This window comes from Cynocephalus volans, chromosome 2, assembly GCF_027409185.1.
Source record: "Cynocephalus volans isolate mCynVol1 chromosome 2, mCynVol1.pri, whole genome shotgun sequence".
NCBI classification, from domain to species: Eukaryota; Metazoa; Chordata; class Mammalia; order Dermoptera; family Cynocephalidae; genus Cynocephalus; species Cynocephalus volans.
The window spans coordinates 201857194-201870002 of NC_084461.1; positions in this window are offsets into that span (position 1 = coordinate 201857194).

A 12809-nucleotide genomic window follows, 5' to 3' on the forward strand; every position below is an offset into this window, starting at 1 on the left:
AAGTTTCTATTTGGGATGACAAAAAAGTTCTGGAGATGGATAGTGATGATGGTTGCAGGAAACTGTGGATGTACTTAATGCCACTGTACTCTACACTTAAAAATGGCTAAAACGGTAAAATTTATGTTATGTGTATTTTGCCCCAGTAAAAAAAAGAAAAAAAACCTCAAGCTACACAAGTAAGAATTATTTGGTGAAACTTTAGTTTCATTTGTATGTGTGCTAGTGTGTTTGTGTAAAATACATCTCCAACTTTGGGTCAAGGTCAACTAATTTTGAAAAACACTGTGCTCAGGAGTCACAGATCCTCAGAAGCCTGCCCTGACCTCAGGCAAGGGCACATCCTCCCGACTCTGTTCCCAAGCCCCTTCATGCCGCTGACTCATAGCACTCGGCAGGCTTCCCCTTGCAGTCTAACCTCAGGTGTACCTGTTTAGCACCAGGACTGGACCACAATCTCATCAGCCCTCATGAGGGCTGTGTCTCATTGGTCTTTGTGCCCCCAAGATACCAGGCTCGGTGCCTGACACAGAGCAGGTACTCAGTATTTTTTTAGAAATGATCATGATAGAGGTGAGTTCAATAGTCCCAGATTTGGATTTGCCCCAGTTTCAAGCCCCAGCTATGTGAGTCTGGGCAAGTCACCTCACTTCTCGGGGCCTCCATTTCCATTAATAATACTGTTAACCACTGTAATTTATTAAGCACTTGGTATACGCCAGGCTAAGGGCTTTCTAAACACTGACTCATTTATTCAACAAATGTTTTAAGTACCCTCTATGTGCTGGGCGCCAATGTTCACAAAAGTGTTACCTCGTTCACAAAAATTATTTATTAAGCACCTCTGATGTGCCAGGCACAATGCAGCCCCTGGAGATTCAAATGTGAGCAGGCCAAGCAGGTCCAGGATCTTTATCTTTATGGATCTTTATCTTATTGAATCCTGACTGCATCCATTGTACAGACAAGGAAACTGAGGCCAGAAAATTGTTTGGCTCCAAGCCTGGCCTTATTGCTGCCTCCCATCACCCTATGAGGTTGTGCAGTCACAGTACCCAGGACATGAAAGGAGTCAAGTTCTTCCTCACCCCACAAAGGCTTCATGAGCGTTACTGTGTGCTAGGCCAACCTCCTCTAGCTGGGGAGATGAATACAGGAACAGTGGCTGAATTGCCGGTATGGGAAAGCTCTGGGCCTGCAGGAACAGAGAGGAGACCCTGGAGAGGACAAGAGTTAGGGCAGGCCTCCTGGAGGAGGTGACATGAAAACAGAGGTGTTGCAGGAGAAGCAGGAAAGGAAATTCCAGGCAGTGAAACAGCATGCCAGGAAAGAGACCCAGATGGCCCCCAGTTACCTGTTAGGGGGGCTGGGATGAGAGGGCTGGTCCTCATTCTAGTTTGCATGGAAAGAAGAGATCACGTGTGTCCTTAGAGCATTGGCTGCCTGGGCAGCAGGAAGATGCAGAGGAGAGGCGTCTAGAGAGATGGAGGCAGTGTGGAGGAGTGGAGGGAACTCAGTGGAGCTGAAGGGGAATCAAGCCCCACCTTGCCCCAGGCAACCCAGCATCTGTATTCACAAATCCCATTGTCTAACTGAAAGAGCAGGAAAGATCCTTTCAGTGCCCAGAGCTTCCTGCCCTGGGGAGGGTCCCCGTGCCACCTTTACTACACATTCAGACCACCCTTGGACCAAACGTGCTTGTCTTCCCGGGGCACCATCCCAACTGAGTCCTAGTGAGCCCCTGCAGTAGGGGAAACTGAGGCACAGAGAGGAGAGGGGACAAGATTAGGCCTGCTGCAAAAGACAATTCATTTTAATCGACTTTAATTGAGCACCTATGATGTGCCTAGATTCTGGGGGTTACCAGCAATCCTTGGCTTTCCTGGGCTTTAAGTCACGTCACTCCCATCTCTGCCTCCATCTTCATGTGGTATTCTCTTTGTGTGCCTCTGTATTCAAACTGTTCATTATATTATTATAAGGGCATCAGTAATATTGGATTTAGGGCCCACCCTAATCCAATACGACCACATTTTAATGTGATTATATCTGCAAAGATCCTATTTCCAAATAAGGTTACATTCACAGGTTCCAAGTGAACATGAATGTTGGGGGTACACCACTCAGCTCAGTGCACCCTGATTCTTATAAGTCAGCTAGAATGTATTCCAGGGGCAACAGATTTTCCAGGATATACTGGATAAAACCCACAGATAAAAATGTTAGGCAACTTTGTTCCAATTTAGCCTATGTTATTTGGTTAGGTGTTAAAATATATCTTATCAGGTAACATCACAAAACATTTCATTCTTGTTACAGTCAATCTGCATTTTATCTCACACAACATTTAATAGGTTCTACCACCTATTAAAATTAACAGAAAAAAAAAAGAGGCTAAGTGCAGACTGGTTAGGGCTGAGCAGCTTATACAATTATCTTTTATTCAAGGCAGAGGAAAAGTTTGATTGTGATTCAGCTTATGGTGGGGTACATTTCCCAAAATACTTAAGAATTATTTTACAAAATAATTGGAATTATTTTATACTTAGAATTTTGTAATATTCATAATAAATATTTTATAATAACTGTGTACAAATATATAATCTATTTCTGTTGTTTTGATCAATTGTATGTCAATGGTAACTGCAATAACTCAAGGCAGAAAAAAATATGTACTGTAACCCTCAGAGCCTTATAGTTACAGAAAAAGAGACAAATACTAAAACTTAAAAAAAATAATAAGCTGTGTGCAGTAATTTGGCCTGAAGAGAATGATTGCTGGGTCTAGAAGTAACAATATTTCTGTAGCATGCAGGATGGGCTGAAAGAACAGGCTGAGACCACACTCCTCTTTCTGGATCCTTCTAACGCTCTAGCCTGAACACAGCACAGTGAGGAAAATGAAGTTCAGAAAGTCAAGAGGACTTCCACTGTCAACAAGCAACTCCCCAGCAGAACTAGATCTTCTGACCCCCGATTGTGAGTTTCTTTAGTTCCAGAAAATCAGAACCCTCTTCTCCCAACTCCCAGAAGGAGAAATGTCCGTACAAGTCCTCCAACCAAACACAACTACCCAAGAAGTACTTCAAGCTCTACAGAATCTAATTTTGCCCTGGAGACAACCAGAGCATGGGGTCAACTCTACACTCCCTTGGAGAAGGCCTGAGTTTGAACGGCAAGAAGCGGCCAGGCCCTCTCTGCACATCTCAGCTGCAGATGTGTCTCCACCACGCCTCAGATGTCTGGAGAAATGTGACTCTCATGGACACAGACATTTGGTTGTCTCCTGGCCGTTACAGGCACGCATGAGGGCACCCTGCCTGATGGAAATATGTTTCAGGAATAATAGGCTCTTCGACTTGGTTTGACAAGCTCCTCCCAGACTTCTCTGAGGTCCTCATTGCTAAGACAAGACCAACAGAACCCCATGCTCACCATGACCTTGGGATGTTGGAGGAACCATACAGGGGGTTTGACACCAGCACACAGGGAAAGTGCACAACCCCTTTCCGAGGCCACTACTGAGGGTTCTTCAGAGGCCCCCAGTCCAGCCTCTGTGCACTAAGCAAGCCCACCCCTCTCCCAGAGCCTCTATTTCCTCATCTATAGATGGAGCAGTAAGACATCCTCTTCCTACAGAGTCACTGGGAAAAAGTCACTTTTTTTAATGAAGGTGAAACTCACATGACGTAAAATCGACCATTTTAAAGTGAACAATTCAGTAGCAATTAGTACATTCATAATATTGTGCAACCACTACTTCCATTTAGTTCTAAACATACTCATCACCCCAAAAGGGAACCCTGTCCCCGTTAGCAGTCAATCCCCATTCCTCCCTCCCCTAGCCCTTAGCAACCATTAATCTGCTTTCTGTCTGTATGGATTTGCCTATTCTGGACATCATACAAATGAAATCATATCATATATGGACTTCGGCAGACAGGCTTCTTTCACTTAGCTTCATGTTTTCAAGGTTCATCTGTGCTGTAGTATGTGTCAGTGCTTCATTCCTTGTTACGGCTGAATAATATTCCAATGGAATAATATTCCATTTTATGGATAGATCACAATGTGTTTATCCATTCAACCATCTTTGGATATTTGGGTTGTTTCCACTTTTGGCTATTGTGAATAGTGCTGCTATAAACATGCATGCAATAAAGTTGCTCCTTTTTCAGTACCTACTATATGCCAGCCATGGTGCTGGACACTGCAAAAGCAACAGAGAAAAGGCTAGAAAACTGGTGGCTCCTTTGAATCCTGGGTCTGTGTGACATAGCAGGTGCAGATAGTAAAGTGCGTTACCTGCTGGGCAGCTCCTCTTGTGCTTCTCCAGCTCCTGGGTCAACAAGTATTGGATGAATGAATGAATGAATGAACCAATGTCTTTGTCTTGTTCATTACTGCATCCCCAGTGCCTGGATGGGGGTGACACGCAGTAGGTACTAAACATACATTTGCTGAATAATTAAACCTAAAACCCAATGACTGGTCCTGCAGAGGAACATAGGGCTTGGGTTAGATCTGAGTTCAAATCCCATCCCCAGCATTCACATCCTGGGTGCCCTTGGCCAAGTTCCTCATTTGCTCCACATCTAGAAAAGGGGGATAGCACTGGTGCCCCCTCACCAGACTGCTGTGATGAGGTCACCAAGGCTGGGCACACCGGGGAAGGGGGATTGCTGGCCATGGGCCCTGCAGGGTTAAGGCCCTGCTGTGTCATGTGGCTTGTGGCCCTTCCCGCCAGGACAAAAGGCCCAATTTAATCCAGCCGCCATCACCGCTGCTGCCGCTGGGGCACAATGCGGCAAGTTTGTGGCCAACGTCTGCTGATCAGGTTTCGGGTAATATCCCCGCCAGCCTGCCTGGCCCACCAAACAAAGGCCTCTTTGTTGCAAATATATTTTTTAAATCCCTGAAGATATTAGCAGCCCAGGGGAGCTCATGCTGCGAAACAGTTCAGAAATTGTTTAAAGAACGTGTTTCAAACTCAAGCATAATCATTTCAGTGGAATCTGCCCCCTGTGCTTTCTTATCAGGAACAAGATTAGATCAGAGCAGACTTGGGCCTTAGACCTGGGCTAAGAAGTCTCCAAGACCAAACAATACTAACACTCATCATAACAACAATGCCAGCTGCAATTTATGGAGCCCCTCACTAGTGCCAGCCCGCTAATGCATGTTACCTCCAAACCTCATCACTTTGAGAGATTCAGCCTGGGAGCCCCACTCTACAGATGGGAAAACTGAGTTTTAGGGAAGTGTTAGCTCAGGTGACAGAGCCAGCCTTGAACCAGGTCTGTTGGATGCTCCAGACTGTTTCCCATGTGCCCTTTTCATGCTGTCGATGGCCACAGATGTGGAACACATCCCCACCTCTGACTTTGCCCCATTGGGCCCCCAGTAGGGCATCAACAGCCACCAGGTCTCATATCCATCCTATTCCTTCAAGGTCACACGAGTGCCTCCCTAGGCATGTCTTTCTCACCTACTGTTCCCTCCTCTGAGCAATGCTATCAGTTTCCAACCACGCCGTACTCTTGAGTTGTTAATAAATGACAGAGACAGTTAATTCTTCAGAGCTGTATAGTGGCCTAAAGCATGTAGGCACTTTTGTGCCCCTCAGAATCAGGAGAGCACTGTGGCAAAGAACTTGGACTTGAATCAGAAACATCAGCTCTACCTCAGTTTTCACAAGCTGTGTGACAAACTAAAAGTTAATTCAGGTTTATCAATAAATGAAACTTAGAATTGCCATATACCCCAGCAATTCCACTCCTAGGTATATAACCCAAGAGATTTGAAAACAGGTGTTTAAACAAAACTTGCACACAAATGTTCATAGCAGCATTATTCACAATAGCAAAAAGGTGGAAACAATTCAAATGTCCATCAACTGGTGACCAAATATATGAAATGTGATTTCTACATACAATGGTATATTACTCAGCCATAAAAAGGAACGAAGTACCGATACACACCACAACATGGGTGAACCTTGAAAACATTATGCTAAGTGAAAGAAGCCAGACACGAAAGGTCAGATATTGTATTTACATGAAATATCCAGAATAGGCAAATATCCAGAGATGCAGAATGCAGATGAGTGCTTGCCAGGGCTTGGGGGTGCAGAGGGCAGGGGAATATGAAGTGGCTGCTTACTGGGTACAGGGTTTCTTTGGATGTGAAGATTTTCTGAGCAAATCCATTAGTCTCAAACCATGCTGTACACTGAGAACTAATTAGAAGTAATGATTGTACAACACTGTAAAAGTACTCGGTGCCACTGTATTGTACACTTTAAAATGGTTAAAATGATAATTTTATGTTATGCATATTTTACCACAATTTTAAAAATAACAAATGCATGTTACTCTCCTTTCAGGCAAGAGGCAGTATGGGGAACAGGAAAGCCCATCACAAGTCACAGGTCCCGGCTGAGCGAAGCCCAATATGCAGGGTGCCCTGGGGCATGTCAGTGAACCTTTCTGAATGTCTTTGTCCTCCTCTGTGTATTGTGGCTATTGCCCTTGGCCCTGCATACCTCACAGGGCTCAGGGGAGGTTCATGAGGGAGACCAGGGGCCCAACATAAAGTGCTACAATGAGGTTATAATCGTTTAAAGGAATAGCACTATGATAATAAGAGTACACAAGAATAGAACCCTTGGGCTCCATGCCGACAGCTAGATATCCCTTACACTGGTCAAGCTTTCCTCTCTTTTGCAAAGTGCCCCACCTCAAGTTACCCCATAAATCCCAGGAAAGAAGTCAGGCCATGTATGAGACGGGGTTCTGCAAGTGTGACCTGCCAATGCATTTTCTCTGGCTGGCTTTCCAGAGCACACTCCATGAGAACACACATGGGTCCAGCTCGTGGCTCACTCGGGAGAGTGCGGTGCTGATAACACCAAGGCCCCGGGTTCGGATCCCATATAGGGATGGCCGGTTCGCTCAGTGGCTGAGTGTGGTGCTGACAACACCAAGTCAAGGGTTAAGATCCCCTTACCGGTCATCTTTTTTTTAAAAAAAAAAAAAAAAAAAAGAACACACATGGAGGACCACAGGGAGCCTATGTCTGCTGCTGCTGTTAAGTGCAGCCTATCTCACTGGCAATCTGTCTTGGTACGTAAGGCCCAGGAGCAGCAGCTGCAGGCACGCCAGCCTCAGTGCCCCCTGCTGGCACTCTGGATGCAGGCCGTGTTCTTCTTAACCTCTAGGCCTTTGCACATATTGTTTCCCTCTGCCTGGAACTCTCTTCCACTGTATTAGTTTCTTATTGCTGCTGTAACAAATTACTACATACCTAAAGGCTTAAACCATACAAACTTATTATTTCCCAGTTCTAGAGTTTAGAAGTCTGACATGGGTTTCACTAGGCTAAAATCAAGGTGTCAGCAGGGATACATTCCCTTCTGGAGGCTCTGTCCTCTTGCCTCTTTAAGTTTCTAGAGGCCACTGTATTCCTTGGCTCATGGCTTTCTTCTTCCATCTTCAAAGCCAGTAACATTGCATCTCTCTAACCATTTTTCCATGGTCACATCTGCCTCTGAACACTGGAAAGTTTCTCTGCTTTTAAGGACCAATGTGATTAAATTGGGCCCATCTGGATAACCCAGGCTAATCTCAAGATCCCTTAACTTTAATCACATCTGCAAAGTCCCTTTTGCCATGTAAGGTAACATATTCACAGATTCTTGGAATGAGGACATGGACATATTTGGGGGCCATTTCTTTGTCTACAACTTCCTCTTACCTTGACTAACCCCCACTTGCTCAGTAATTCAGTGCATACATTTTGGGTGCCTACAATGTCCTGGGTACCGTGCTGGAGATACAGAAGTGACCAGGACAAATGCAGCCTCTGCTGTCATGGACCTCCCAGGCTGGCAGGTCTCAATATAGATAATCACTGCCTCCAAGAAGCCTCCCTAACTGTTCCCTTGGATCCTTGTGCTGCCTCCATCCCAGCACTGTCACCTTGTGAAGTCACTGGCCTGTCTCCCCAGTTAGACTCCTTAAGAACAGGGAGTGTGTCTCATTCACCTCCACATTGCCAGCACCCCTGCCTACCACAGAGTGAGCACTTGGGACAGATGGGTTAAATAGGTGAACCTGGCTTCTGCCCCTCCTTCCTGGCTGTGTGACCCTGAGCAGTACCTTTCCCTCTCAAAGCCCAGTTTCACTGGCTCTGAAGTAGATATATACAGCAGCACCTCGCTTTGGAAATTGTTGCAAGAATTAAATCAGACAAGGCCCATAATGCACGTAGGAGGTGTTCAACCAAACGGCAGTTCCCTTCTCTCTTTGGACTGTTTCATGGAGGCACATTCTGAGTTAAATGACCCTGTGGGGTTGGTCCCACACCTCAGATTTCCCCATCAAAGAACTAGGTCATAGGGGCATTCATCACAGTCCCATCCATCCAAACACAGTGTGGCTGCAGATGCCTCCTGAATATAACTCCCATTGTAGAAATACCAAATGCCACCTTTGGAGGACTGGTTAGAAGCCTGAAAGCTAAGTCTTAGCAAGAAAGCTACATGGAAGCTAAAAACATATCTAAGCACACAGTAGGTGCTTACATCCAGCATCATGTTGCAGTGAAAGTCTCGACTTTGGAGTCAGGCAGACCTGGATTCAAATCACTGCTCTCCAGTCATCAGTAAATAAACTGATCTTGGACAAGTCCTTTCAACTTCTCCAAACTTGATTTTCCTCCTCCACAAAATGGGAATAATAAGAGGACCTGTTTGTGAGGAAGAAATAAGGGATAGAAGTGCCCCCCTTGGCACCTGGCACATAGTAAGGACGAGGTTGTGGGGAGCTATAATGATTAGAGAAAAGTCCCATCATCACTGAGAGAGCAGCCAGGAGATGGGGCCCCTGGAAGTTACACAGGGTCAGCCTCCAATTTCCTGAAACTTGGCGACTCCTACTCGCCTCACAACTTTGGAAAATATTCTCTTAGCATTTGCAATTCTTGATCTGGGCCCAAAGCTGAAATTACTGCAGACTTTTTTTCTTCTCCTTTTTGACAGCTTGAGCAAAAGGAACTGTTTTTGAATTTCAGGAGGGGAAAAACACACGCGCGCACGCACACACCCCAAACAGCATCATTTTGCAGGACAAAATGTCCCCTGTGCTCTGGAGCAGGCAGCCCCGGCCCCACTCCGGCTGGCCTCACAAACACTTAGTGTCACTGTGGGTTATGTAAGCGTGGTTTGGGCCTGTGAGGTTGGTCATGGCCTTGGGTTTTGAAAGGAGGCAGAGGAGTTTGGGTAAGAAGCTATTTGGCTTAAAATAAATCCAGGAACTCAACACAGGAAAAAAAAAAATCCCCAAGACTCATATTCAGATGTATAGTTGAGTGTCCAGAATTCAGATAATGCAAGCCAGAGTTTGGCTGGCATGCCTTTCTCAATCCAATCATGCACATGGGTGGGGCCAAGAGACCAGGGGAGGGGCGTGTCACAGTGTGACCTCTTCAGTGGATAAAGGGCAACGTGCAACCACATCACTCCTGGAAGGAAAACACCAATTCTTAATATTTTCAAAACAGTTTGTGCGTTTGTTCACTGAGTTTCCAGCCTTTTTGTTGGGGCTCCAGATTTAGTGATTACTACTGGCCAGCGGGGCCGGGTTAGGCAAGCAAGATCTGTGTTCCAGGAAAAAGAAAGCAGGCGATGTAGGTAACCAACTCATCCTGATATCCCTGAGACCTTCCCAGTTTTAAAACCGAAAGCTTCACATTCAAGGAACCCCCTCAGTCCAGGGCAAATGGCAACAGTCACCCTACAAGAGAGTATAATAATGATGGGCATCATAATCATTACGGAGTAGCAACTAAGTGCCCCTTGCCAGGACTTATATACATTGTCACACCTCATTCCCTCAGCTGCCTTTTCTAGGAGGTTTATTATACCTGTTTTACAGATGAAGCAACTGAGACTTAGAGGAGGAAGACATAAGGTGGGGAGGAGTTGGAGGAAAGGAAGACACTCAGGGCTTTTATTAAAATCGGAGATTCCTGGACCCCACTTCAGGCAATCCAACTCAGTAGTTGGGGAATCTGCACTTATAACACCCCTGGCAGTTCTATGAGCAAGTAATTTCACATGTGCAAAACCCAACTCAGCTCCATTGGAAATGGACTTGGAAGTGAGTGTGGAAGGTTAAGTTCAGTGGGGACAGGCATTCAAGCTGAAGGATCAGCATGAGGAAGGGCACAAAGGTTAGAGAAAAGAGAGTGTGAATTTAATGCCCTTGATGGACTGCATAAGAGAGAGGGCTGCTGATGACAGATTCGGGCCTGGAGGCCTTGAATGCCAGACTAAGGAGTTTGCACTTTATCCTGAGGGCACTGGGGAGTCATGGAACAGTTCAAGCAATTGTGATGAGGTCAAATATGTACTTTGAAAAGGTAATTCCAGCTCTTACACAGCAGTTATGTTGGAATGGGGTATGACTGGAGGCAACAGAACTTTTGTTAGGACGAACGTGACAGAAACTGGCTGATCCAAAAACGGAAATTCATTGATTCACATAATTGATTCTAGCTTCAGGCATGGCTGGATCCAGGTGCTCAACTTAGAAACTAGTCTCTCTCCATGTCTTGGCTCTGTTGGCTTTTTTTCCAGACAGGTCCTCCCTCAGTGATGATAAGATAACCTCCAGAAGCTAAAGGCTTGCTTCCTATGGCTTAGCAGCCCCACCAGAGAGAGAATGCCTGTTATATAGTACTTTCAACCAAAGTCCTAGTGTTGGCACTTGCTGGCTCTGATGGACCCATCCGTCAGCCAATTCCAGTGGTTTTTCATTGGCCAAGTCTGCATCAAGGCTCACCCCTGGAATTAGGGAGTGGGATCAGCCCCACCCCAAATTTACAGTCTGAGATAAGGGGCAGGGCTGGTCCCCAAAGGAAAATCTGGATTCTGTTCCCAGGATCCTTGATCACAGACCATTTGGAGGAGGGAGTGAAGTGCCCTAGCCTTGGATTACCATCCCCATTTGCCTTAAGTGGAAACAGAGAGGTAAAGTGACTGGCAGAAGGTCACACAGCAACCTAAGGGCAGTCAGGATTCCAAACTTCCTTCAGACAACCACTGAGACCAACAGTTCACAATGGGGCTCCCTGCAGGGTGGGATTTGTGTACACTCCCTGAAAACAGACCAGAGAAGCCACTCTTGGATTCTCAGAAATTTAAGAAGAGACTCTAGCAGCTGCCCTCTTGAAAGCCCCCTCTCAGTGTCCAATAATTCTGCAGGCAAAAATTTTTTAATTAATTTGTTTTTTAATTGACAAATAAAAAAATATATATATATAATATACACACAATGGAATATTATGTAGCCTTATGAAAGAAGGTAATCCTGTCATTTGCAACAACATGGATGAACCTGGAGGACATTATGCTAAGTTAAATAATCCAGGCATAAAAAGACAAATACATCCTGATCTCACTTACACATGGATCTAAAAAAGTCAAACTCATAGAAGCAGAGAGTAGAATGGTGGTTACCCAGGGCTGGGGGTGGGGTGTGGAAGAATGAGGAGATGTTGGCCAAAGAGTACAAAGTTTCGGTTAGATGGAAGGAAGAAGTTCTGCATGTAAACCTGAAAAGGGGAGAAGCTTCAAGCATCTCTGGTCTAGAGGCAGGATTGAACAGGGCCTGGAATCCTCCAGAACAAGTCACACCTCACACATTGTGCTCTCTGAATTACAAGGTCACCAGGAGGAGAAAGAGCCACAGGTTGATGGAGCTGAGGTCCTTGAGGAATATGGTTCCACACTGAGTCTTTGCTAGGCACGATTTATTCTGATGTGCAGAGCTGTGGCTGTCTGGAACAGGGTCCTTGCAGCGTAGGCAGGGGACCTAACAGCACTGAACTTCCCAGTCACCACACAGCATGCACTATGAGGTTCTAGTCCCCTCACCTCTCTGTCTCCTCCCCAGGCTGTGAGCTCCAGGAAGGCAGCGGCCGTATGATCTATGTCTCCAGCACCTAACATGGGCTAGGCACACTCAGAGGTCCCAAAAATAGTTGTCTGATCAATTGGATGGCTGTCTCAATAGTCTTGCACACCTCCAGGCACAGAAGGTTCACTGCTGCCCAAGGCAGTCTGTCCTTTTGTTGAAGAGCCTTACTGGAAATGCCGTCCTTAACCCAAAATGGCAAAATTACAGAGCAAGAAATAGGTATCCTCCACTTTAGAATTTATCCTCAGGAGAAAATTCAAAAGCAGCAAAAACAAATAATCAATAGGTAGGTGTTTATGCTAGTGCTGTCTATTGTGCTGGAAATCCAGCAGTAATCTGAACAATTCACAGTTGGCCAAGATTCTGTGTGTGTGTGTGCGTGTGTGTGTGTGTGTGTGTGCGCGCATTTTAGTTACTCTTGAGATACCACTACAATGGACAACTTAGCAACCGTTAAATATGTGAACTATGAGAAGCATGTAGAAACATGAGGAATTGAGATCTAGCAGAAAGTTAGGAAAAGCAGAATGCACATCATGCCTGCAGCCACTAAGCTAAATGTGCAGACAGGAGGGAGTGGAAATATGCAGGGAAGGAAATGGCTACGCAGCAGAGTGGCGGCACCTTAGGCTGTCTCTAAAAGTTTCCTTACAATTGTATCCCCTCATCATAGAGGTACTATTATTCCCATGTTAGAGACAGGAAAACTGAGGCCCAGGGAGTTGAAGCCACTAGCACGTGGTGGATGCTGGGAGAAAGCCAGCAGTTGACTCTGAGCCCATACAAGGAGTCCTTGTGTGATCCTGTTTGTCATCTCCTGCCTGGGCC